This window comes from Eschrichtius robustus, chromosome 10 (assembly GCF_028021215.1).
Source record: "Eschrichtius robustus isolate mEscRob2 chromosome 10, mEscRob2.pri, whole genome shotgun sequence".
In the NCBI taxonomy this organism is placed as follows: Eukaryota; Metazoa; Chordata; class Mammalia; order Artiodactyla; family Eschrichtiidae; genus Eschrichtius; species Eschrichtius robustus.
This window is the reverse complement of record NC_090833.1, coordinates 47,872,174-47,882,988: the sequence shown is the minus strand read 5'-3', so window position 1 is coordinate 47,882,988 and position 10,815 is coordinate 47,872,174.

The window sequence follows — 10,815 nt, the reverse complement described above, 5'->3', positions numbered from 1 at the left end:
CTTATAAAGGGAAATATAATATTATGTTTAGAAATTAGAGGGTTTATATTTCAATCCTCCATAAAAGAGATTAAATCCTATTGTTTATTAACGTGCTAGCAATTTATTAAATCTTTAAAGTTAAACATCAAACCACTAACAAATTAAATTTGAATAATTTTTATATCAGTGGAGAAGCACCGTGATTAAAAAGATGTATTCAGGATTTTTTTTTTAAAGTGAGCACTAAGAATTTACCATTACGGAGTAAATCTTTTCCAAAATCGTGAGATTTCTATTTCAGCTGACCCAGTGTTATTTGTCTTGCCTCCAGCCTTTCTAGTTTAACACTCAAAACTAAGAACACAAAGGCAGCATGTTTGGGGACAATAGGACACTTTGGAGCCAAAGTGTCACAAGAGCAGGGAAGGATTGGAGGGGACAAAAGGTGCATTTGCTCTCGTTTGCTATGGTTCATCCAGCTGTTGCTGCCTTCCTGGTAGGACCATTATTTTAAGGCGCAACAGACAGTAATTTCGGTTGCTTTAGATTCTGTCAGTCATATAAATATGACCAAAGTAAGACATGAGCCAGCTTTTATCACATAGTTGCACGGACTCAGATTGCTCGCTGCAAATTCATTAGTAAATTGGCATATTATCAAGAATAAAAACTCCCTAAAAATTATCTAAAAGTAGTTCATGGCCTGACCCTCTTCACTTCTAGATAGAGATCCACTTTTAGAACATAACCTCTTATATTTTTATATTCCTTTAGAGCACTAAAAATATTCCCACTTAGGATTATCATTTAATCTTCATAGTAAACCTCCAAGGTCAACAGAGTGAATACTATTAATATTCCCTTTAACTGATGATGAAACTGTGGCTCCAAGAGATTCATTAGTATGTCTGAGTTTTCAAAACCTACCTACCCTCTCTTCTCTCCTTGTACTGTTAATTTTGCTATTTTCTTCTCTAATATAACAATTTAAAGAAAAGGAAAATATGAAGTCACAGCTCTGAATTATGAGGCTATTCTATAAAACTTTCAAATGAAGAAAAGGAAAAGTCTTACCTCTTCGGAACATTTTCTTCCCTTATATTAATTTAGGTGTCAGGGAGCTTTTAGTCACCAAGGAAAAGGTAAAGATATATAAAGAGGGGAAGATACATTCTCTGCCTTTCAGAGATTTTCAATCTAACAGATAAGAAGGTAGCAGATAGCTTCTTGGAAGGCAGATCTGTCTCTCTGGGAATCTTCTTTTTTTTAAAACAATGCTCTGCATAACACCCCGTTTAGAGAACTACCTAGAACTGGTAGGACCAAAAGGGAGAGTAGTGTCCAATAGCTCTTCTGTCTTACTCTAAGCGTTCTTGGAGGGAGGCTTCGAGTAGATGACTTCTGGGAAACATTGGAAAGGATCTGAAACAATGGCACAGCCACAACAGCTACTGTTAGCTTTCCTTACGAGTCCTTTTACATTCTTTTAATCATTATTTTTGCTTATTTTTCTTAGGCTCTGAAGCACAAAAATACAGAGACAAAATGTGACCAAAATAAGGGCTTAATGAGTGCTAAAGAGGCAAGACGAATTCCTAATCACACTCCCCCCCCCCCATTTTAGCCTGTTTCCAGCATCTCGAAACCAGTTCTACACTATTTACTCATATTCAAATTAACTTTTTTTTTTTTTTTAATTCAAGACCCATTTATTCTCTAGTTCTGCCCACATGGAGACACCCTCCTTGAAAAGGTGTTGAATCCTTCCGTTCACTTTAACACCTTGTGCTGAAGACACGTGTTCCGAGGTTTCAACTATGGGATCCACATTCTTAAAGTACTAATTCTTAAACCTCATCTAGATTTCTCCCCTTGGATGGGGGGAGATGACCCAAACACAGACAAGAACGGCTCAGGACTGTGAGCTCTGCTCGCCCAGAAGACTTTGCAGCTCCCCTGACCACCTGGCTTGGAGCCAGGATTAGGGCCCTGAGACGAGGGGCACCTGCTGGGCTGCCACCTGCTGGGCTGCTGCCACTGCCACCGGCCCCCTAACTCCTTCCTGTCCTCTTCACTAGGCTGGCTGTCACCTCTAGTTTCCCTGGAGTTTGGGGATTCCAGACCATCTCTGCTCACACTTCTGCCTGCTGCCTCAGCACTGCTCATCCACACCAAGGGGGAGAAGCACACAGAACTGCTTTTCAACACACCAACGTTCCACACACAAGTTGTTTCGTAAGCCCGCAGCTTCTTTTTCAGCAGAGGAGATTCCCAAGGCCACGACTTCCCCCGGCTCCCCACTGCCCTTGCCAGCAGACTGGACGTGTGTGGCCGCCGTGCTGAGTCGGGCACATGCCCCTGGCTCCACTCCGGCGCACTCTCCTGGAGGACTGAGGACGGTGCCCTGGGCTCATCTGTCCTGAAGCCAGTCCTAGAGTGACGAGAGCCACACCTGCAGGTCTATTCTACTGACCAGCCGCACAGGACCGAGCTGGGCCCACAGACCTTGGTCTGGACTGTGTCGGCTGGTCATTCTTGCCGAGGTTCACAGGCCAACAGCCAGTGTCCTTCCTTCCCTGCTCATCACTGCACCAGCGGCTCACTCCTACCTGCTGCCATCACACGCCTGGCAACCTCGTGTTCGGGGCCAGCCAAGAACTGAGACCCCAGCAGGCCCCCAGTTCCCAGCAGGCAAACTCCCCATTAAACTACCGCTGCCTAGCGGTGTTCTCGAGGCTTCAGAGCCGGGAAAGTGCGGAGAGCAGAGCAGGCCGCAGCGCCCCAGTCCCCGACCCGCGATGCTCCGCGGAGGTGCCGGATCCTCGCCGCACCACCACCCCCAACACAAGCAGCCTCTGCCCCCGCCTGTCCCGCGGACCCGGGCGCACCTCCGGCAACCGCGACCCAGGACGGAGGCGCGGGGCGCGGGGCTCGGCCGGCGGCGGGCGCTGGGGCGGGCGGGGACCCGGGCAACAGCCCCGAGGCCGCGCGGACCCGCCAGGCCCTCCTGCGTCCCCGCCGCCCGGAAAAGCTCAAATCAACTATTAACCGAGTCTTTTTCTTTCTTTTTTTCAACGTTGTTCTTTAAGTATCTCATGAATTGCAAAATATTTCTTAATTGGCAAGGTGTTTGGATTCTACTTATACTTACCCTGCCTTGCTCTGATTAACCATTCCTTTGTTTTCTGGCTATAAAAACTGATCTATAGCACATGTTTGGGCTCACTCTCCCAGACTACTAGGAAGTCAGCCCGCAGTTCTGGCAGCGACCTTTCCCTCTAATAAATTCTATCTTCTTTACATTCTGCCTTGTGTCTGGAAATTCTTTTCCAACTCGCGTTAGGACCACGACAGTTCTATTCCATATTCGTTGATGTTTGCCATAGCTCAACCTTTTGTCTTCATGATTCTAAAGAGCACTTTCAAATCCATCATTCCAGTCAATGATGGCTATTAATTAGTGCTAAACTCAGGGCTGGTTGATGCATGCTACCACTTCATAGGTTCTCTTCAGTTTCTCAGATTGGTAATAAGTCATTTAGAAGCTACTGCTTCAACATTGGCAAAAGTTGGAAATGGTAGGTTGCTCTGTTTCTTGAAAATTCATGAGTTTAAAAAAAAAGAAACATAGAAGATAACAGCAGTAACATTCACCAGAGAACAAGCTCCTAGCAGCCAGCCCTAGAAATCTAGATCTTCTGGATAGAATCTGATCCTCTGGGCAGCCAGAAACTAATTCTTACCTCAGGGTGGGGGTAGCTTTGGTCTTGGCTGTCTGGCTGTAGCTCATAGCAGAGTCTTTCAGGGCCTTAAGTGGGGCCATGTTGCTCTTAATTTAGACATAATTTAATAAGTTCAGTTTTCTGATATCCTAGATCATCTGAATAGAAACACAGAAACAGCAAGTTAGAGCAGAAAAAACAAGCTCACAGTAGCATGTAGTGACAGTTAAGATTGTGAAAGGACAACAGAGGAAATTGGAAAGCAAACATAAAAATCTAAAAAGTAAAGCAGCCTGGGGCTTGTTAACATAAGAGCAGATGACTAATTCTGTAATCTTTGCAGCCCTTGAACTGAGAGTACCAGGAGAGGAAAGAAAGAAAAGAAATTTTTTGAAAAATGGCAAAGACTTCCCAAATTTATTGAAGAACAATAACCTACACATCCAGGAAACTCTACAAGCTCCAAGTATAAATGCAAAGAGATCACAAATAGACACATCATAATACAAAACGCTAAAAGGCAAAGACAAGGAGAAAATCTTGAAAAAACCTAGAGAAAAACATTGCATCACTTACAAGGAAACAGCTCACTTCTGGCTTATTAAGAAAATCATAAGGAAGAGAAAATACATGTACAATACTGTAATGTCTTTATTGATACCACAGGTTTATATTGTCAGTTTACAAGATGAATAATCTCTCTGTCAATACCTATATCAGTATTGTCTTATATGACACAAAACACTGTAGATGTTATATGTATTACTAACACTAAATATCAAAAGTGAAAAGATAATGTGAAAAAGAAATTCGTATTTATTTACAGGTATAACGATTCATGCACTGATAACAAAGAAGCAGCAATATGTTTGCTTTATGGTAGCCCAGTGTAATCGCTACAATTGCTTCAAGGTAGACTAGCCTATACACAAATGAATGAACTGTTATAAAAATTGTTATGGTATACAGTATTATGGTCCTATTCATAATACAGTATTGGAAACAGTTACATTAAAAAAAACCCACTTACCTGTGATGATAAGCTGATATGTATTTTCTCCAAATATGAGAGAGAGAAGCATACTGTACAGTAGTGTAATTCTTTGAAAGCAAAGTCATAAAACAGTAAGAAAACTAACACATTATTAATTTTATATTAAATATTACTCACCTTATGCCTATGTAAGGATAGGCTATCCACTTCAATACAAGTCTTGCACACGATGTCCTATATGATGGATACTTAGGCAGATAATGATGACACAAAAATGTCTCATAGAGTTCTTGTCATACAATTATTAGACTTTCACATGAAGACACTCATACACATACACAACAGATAAGTTTATTAACTATATGGCATAATGATTATTTATATTCACTAAGAGGAAGTGAATCACCATAAAGGTCTTCATCTGCATCATCTTCATTTTGGGTAGGCTGAGGAGGGAGGAAGAGGAGAGGTTGGTCTTGTTTTTTCAGGGGTGGCAGAGGCAAAAGAGGTGGAGGAGGTGTGAGGGGAGACAGGAAAGGGAGGCGCACTTGGTGTAACTTTATGCAAATACATTGTAATTTCTTTCTGATTTTTGCTTTTTCATTTCTTTAAAAATGTTTCCATATGGTACCAATCCTTCCTCCACCATTTGCCTTAGTTTCAGTGCCCATAACATAGAAGGTCCATGTCATAAAGAGGTCAAAAGCAGTCATGAATAATCAGAAACCTTCTGCCAGCTGTCTAGTGTCAGTTTATTTTCTGGCACTGCTTCTTCTACATCTTCTTCCTCATTGTCTGGTACTGGTTCGGAAGCACTCAGCCCCATCAAATTGTCTTCTGTTAATTCCCCGGGTGTGGTGTCTATTAGCTCTTGAATTTTTCTAATATCCGTATCTTGAAATTCTTCACCCCCACTTTTTTGCCATATTCAGTCTCTTTCATGATTTCCTTGACTGGTTCTGTTGTAAATTCTGTGAAGTCATGCACAACATCCGAACACAGTTTTCTCCAGCAGGAACTTATTGTTTTGGGCTTGATGACTTTCACAGCTTTTTCTATAATGATGGCATCTTTAATGGTGTAATCTTTCCAGACTTTCATGATGCTCTCTCTATCAGGGTTCTCTTCCATGTGATGACAGTCCTTTTCCATAGAGTACCATGTGTAATGAGCATTAAAAGTCCTTACGACTCTCTGATCTAAAGGCTGAATAAGACGTTGTGTTTGGGGGCAAGTAGACCACTTTGACACCTTCAAGCGTTGAACTCATTGGGTTCTGGATGGCCAAGGGCATTGTCCAATATCAAAAGAATTTTAAAAGGCAGTTCCTTACTGGCAAGGTACTTCCTGAATTCAGGGACAAAGCATCAATAAAACCAGTCCAGAAAAACAGTTCTCATTGTTCAGGCTTTCTTGTAGTGCAATCAAAGGACTGGCAGCTGGTATCTATATTTTCCCTTCAGGGCTTGGGGGTTAGCAGCTTTATAGACAAGGGCAGTCTGGAACATAAACCCAACTGCATTTGCACGAAACAGAAACCTATCCCTTCTTGTCTTAAATCTGGTGCTCATTTTTCTTCCTTACTAATAAATGTCCTTTGTGGCATTTTTTCTTTCTCCTCAATGATGTTGATATTCTTTCTCCTCAATGATTTTCTTAATGGCATCTGGGAACTTATTTGCTGCCTCTTGGTTGGGAGGAGCTGCTTCTCCTGTTATCTTGACATTTTTTAAAAAATTTATTTATTAATTGATTGAGTTTTGGGTGTGTTGGGTCTTCGTTTCTGTGCGAGGGCTTTCTCCAGTTGTGGCGAGCGGGGGCCACTCTTCATCGCGGTGCGCGGGCCTCTCACTAACGCGGCCTCTCTTGTTGTGGAGCACGGGCTCCAGACGCGCAGGCTCAGTAGTTGTGGCTCACGGGCCTAGTTGCTCCGCGGCATGTGGGATCTTCCCGGACCAGGGCTCGAACCCGTGTCCCCTGCATCAGCAGGCAGATTCTCAACCACTGCGCCACCAGGGAAGCCCTATCTTGACATTTTTAAAGCCAAACTTCTTTCTAAAAATTATCAAACTATCCTTTGCTGGCATTAAATTCTTCAGCTTTAGATTCTTCATCTTCCTTTTGCTTTGAGTTGTCATATAATAACTACTTTTTCCTCAAATCATATTAGAGTCTATAGGTATGCCTTTCTTATAATAATCCTGCATCCACATAAAAGCTGCACTTTTCAACACGAGATAAAAAGGTATTTTGCAAAAAGTGGGAGGTTTTCATGCCTGCTGGTATAGCAGCAGCATGTTTCACTAATTTCCTTTTCTGCTTTTACAATGGTCCTTAAGCTGGATTCATTTATCTTGAAATGGCAGTCAACTGTGGCTGCAGACCTCAATCTACGGTCAATGGTACATACCAAGCAACTCAGCTTTTTCTTGTAATGTCATGACTTTTCTCTGCTTCGTGGGAGCACTTCCAGCTTCACTAGTGGCACTTCATATATGTCCCGTAGTGTTATTCAAGGTTTACAGTATTGCACCAAACATGATGAAAACTATGTGAGAACCACAAGAGATCACTTTTTAATGCTCTATGCAATTTACTGGAGGAGAGATGAACTGCTCACATGGCATCTTAAGCAGATACTCAAAACACTTGAGCTCACTACCATAGCAACGGTGGGTGGCTACAAAGTTAATACGGTAGTACAGTGTGTACTACAGTTAATTTTATGAGATTACTGTATCTTTACTTATATTTACATTTCACTCAACAAGAATGGCACCATGTATGATCTGTGTTTGTGTGTGTAAGTTTTGATAAATTTTAACTTTTTATAATAGATTTGTATTTTATGATAGTAAAAGATAAAAGACTAGTATCTGGGACTTCCCTGGTGGCGCAGTGGTTAAGAATCCGCCAATGCAGGGGACCTGGGTTCAATCCCTGTTCTGGGAAGATCCCACATGCCACGGAGGAACTAAGCCCTGTGCCACAACTACTGAGCCTGAGCTCTAGAGCCCATGAGCCACAACTACTGAGCCCACGCGCTGCGACTACTGAAGCCCGCGCGCCTAGAGCCCTTGTTCCGCAACAAGAGAAGCCACAGCAATGAGAAGCCTGCACACCGCAACTAAGAGTAGCCGCCGCTCGCCGCAACTAGAGAAAGCCCGCGCGCAGCAACGAAGACCCAACTCAGCAATAAATAAATAAAATAAATTTATAGACTAGTATCTACATATATTTTATGCATTTATGACATACATCTTTCTTAATTTTTTCATTATTTCTAAGCTATGTGGCTGTGAGATTTTTCAAATTGTCACAAATCTCCAAAAAATTTTCCAATATATTTATTGAAAAAAATCTGCATATAAGTGGCTCTACATTAACAGAAGAAATGTGTAGACATTACTTAGAAAATACTTTAGTTAGACTTGGTACTCAGAGTAAGTTTCAGATATTATACAATTTATTGCACTCCCTGACCACCCCCCCGACCTGCCCCCGCAAAATAAAAAAAAAAACCCTCAACCTCACCCATCACCCAGATATAAGGAATCCTCTTCTACTTTTATTTGCTGCTCTGACAGCCAGGCTAAAAACATATTTGAGAGTTACTTCTTGTTGGTCTATGCTGGGATCCTATGATTTCTTAAATCGAGCCAGTTTCTCTCAGTGAAAATAAAAACCAGTTTTTGTCTTTTTTTTTTTTAATCATAAAAGTTAACATAGAAAGATAAAAAGTTACCTTTCTAAGAAAAGGAAAAAACTCACCCACAATCCTATTCCCTCAACACAATAATTTTTCATTGTATTTATTCTCTTCTGGTTTTATTCCAGAGGAATTTACATTTTATTTTATGGAGGTATAACCATTTATATATATATTTTTTCAGTTGATATTACACTGGATACTTCAGCAAGTTTAATTATCATTTTTGGTAGCATCACATATATTCAGGGATATATAAGCTATTTTCTCACGTCTTGCTCCCATCTGCCCGTTCTATTTTCTATTGGTGGACTTAGAAGGCTCAAGATTTTCAGATTAAAACCAGCTAGGAAAAAATAGCAAAATGTCAAACTTTGGTGAAGTAATATAGCCTCTTACTTTACCAAAGCTTTAAAACTGAACTTACACAATTTGAAATTGTTTAAATATAAATACAAGTTTCATCTGAATAAGATTTTTTTTTCCATCTAATATTTATAATGTAAAATGCTAATTAGAAGTTAAAAGTTTTGATTTATAGTCTATGAATCCACCGTACTCTGCAGGTAATCTGAAAAAAAGCACTACATTTAAAATTTTTGATTCAGATGCCCCTATATTCATAAACCTACCTGCTACCTTTATTACCTCAACTAATATACTGCATTAAGCAGTAATTTTGGAAAAAGAAAGTTCAACTCTGAATTAAGTAGTGCAATAGTTGAAATTTGCATTTTTATCAGCACGTACAAAATATCACAAATTATTTTAAAACAGCTTTTCTCCCAATTTTTCTAATATAAATATGTTATTTCTTAAAGCATACTATTAAAAATTTTTTCTAGGAGTGTTATAGTTGTATTATGCAAGTTTAGTACGTGGCCTACAGGAGGAAATAAAGAGGGAGAAAAATAATTTCAGGTCCATCTGGCTTCTAATGTGATAACCAGTTTAACAGACTTTAGCTTACTGATATTTATAAAGATTCTATGCTTTACTTCCTGTTCTCCCCCCATCCCACCCTGCCCAAACTCTGTCAAGTGGGTCATTTCCAGGATAGAGGTATTTGCTTCCTTCCTTAGCATTACTCAACCAATTCAGTCAGAGGCATAACCATTTATAGATGCAGTAGAGATCTCTCCATTCTGCAAATTATAACTCAAATCCAGCTATCATATGCATAATTCCTTTTTTAGTTATTGGACATTTGGGATATACATTATTGTCAGAATGCAACATGCTGTCATGGTATTTGAACATACTGCCTGTTTTAAACCAAAACAACACACTTAAAGCCCATCCATCACCAATTAGTAACAACCGCTTTGATGCTTTTTTCAACGTAACTGCTTATTCTTGGCATGCTATAATTTGTAGTAAATGTGCTGCTGAAGTAAACATTTGTTTATTCATGTGACTATAGTTACCATCTTCACTAGGTTTTAACACACCAAATAGCTGTTACTGAGCCTTGTAAAATGGATTAGTGTTAAATACTTTAAATATAGAAATAATTAATTTGAGAAATGTTAAAGATACAAACTACCAATTTACTATTCAATGAATAACTAGCTGATATGGAGAAATCTAGGAACCATTTAAAAAACACTTATGATTAATGTTGGAAAGCAAATAAGTTTATGCTGTATTATAGCTCAAAAGGATCATTGGCATATTAGTGCAGATAAATTTGGTTACGAGAAGATAATGAGACATAGTACAACTCTTGACAATTAGATTGTAGACCTTGGCAAAGTAACTTCTCTTGTTTGGGCTTCCTCACTTGTAAAATGAAGGGATTAGGCTTTATTATGTCTAAAGTTTTTAAGATTTAAGAGTTTATCTGGCTTCCCATACCTGTTCTTGAAGTTAAGTTTTTGCCATATAGAATGTCTGCTTGCACCAAGAACATCCTATTTACATGACAATTGATCTCAGTTTACAATTAAAAATTCATTTACATTTATCAAGCCTTCTTAAAGTGAGCAAAACCTATATATTTATAGAAATCACCAAGAAAAAAACTACTGTGGAACATATTCTTAGCTGGAATATAGAACTGGTGATTTTTAGTAAGTTAGAAGTCTGGGCAAAGTGTGAAGATGATAAATCAATTTATTTAAGTTCTTATTCTGCTTTTTGTACTTGTAAGGTATTATAGGAGTTACGTACACTGCTGACCCTTATCCCAGGATTAACATTACTATTCAAATTGCACAATGATGGTATGCACAAAAGCCACATATTGAAATATGTTATTGGGGCTACTGTAGTCAAGGAAGGTTAAAAATTGATATGAGTCATTACATGTGAGTGGGGCTGAGAAATTTTCACATTACATTAAAAATGTAAGGGATTAATCAGTTCCATCTTTTCTAGTAGGAAGTTGTGGCCCAAAGAAGTGACTT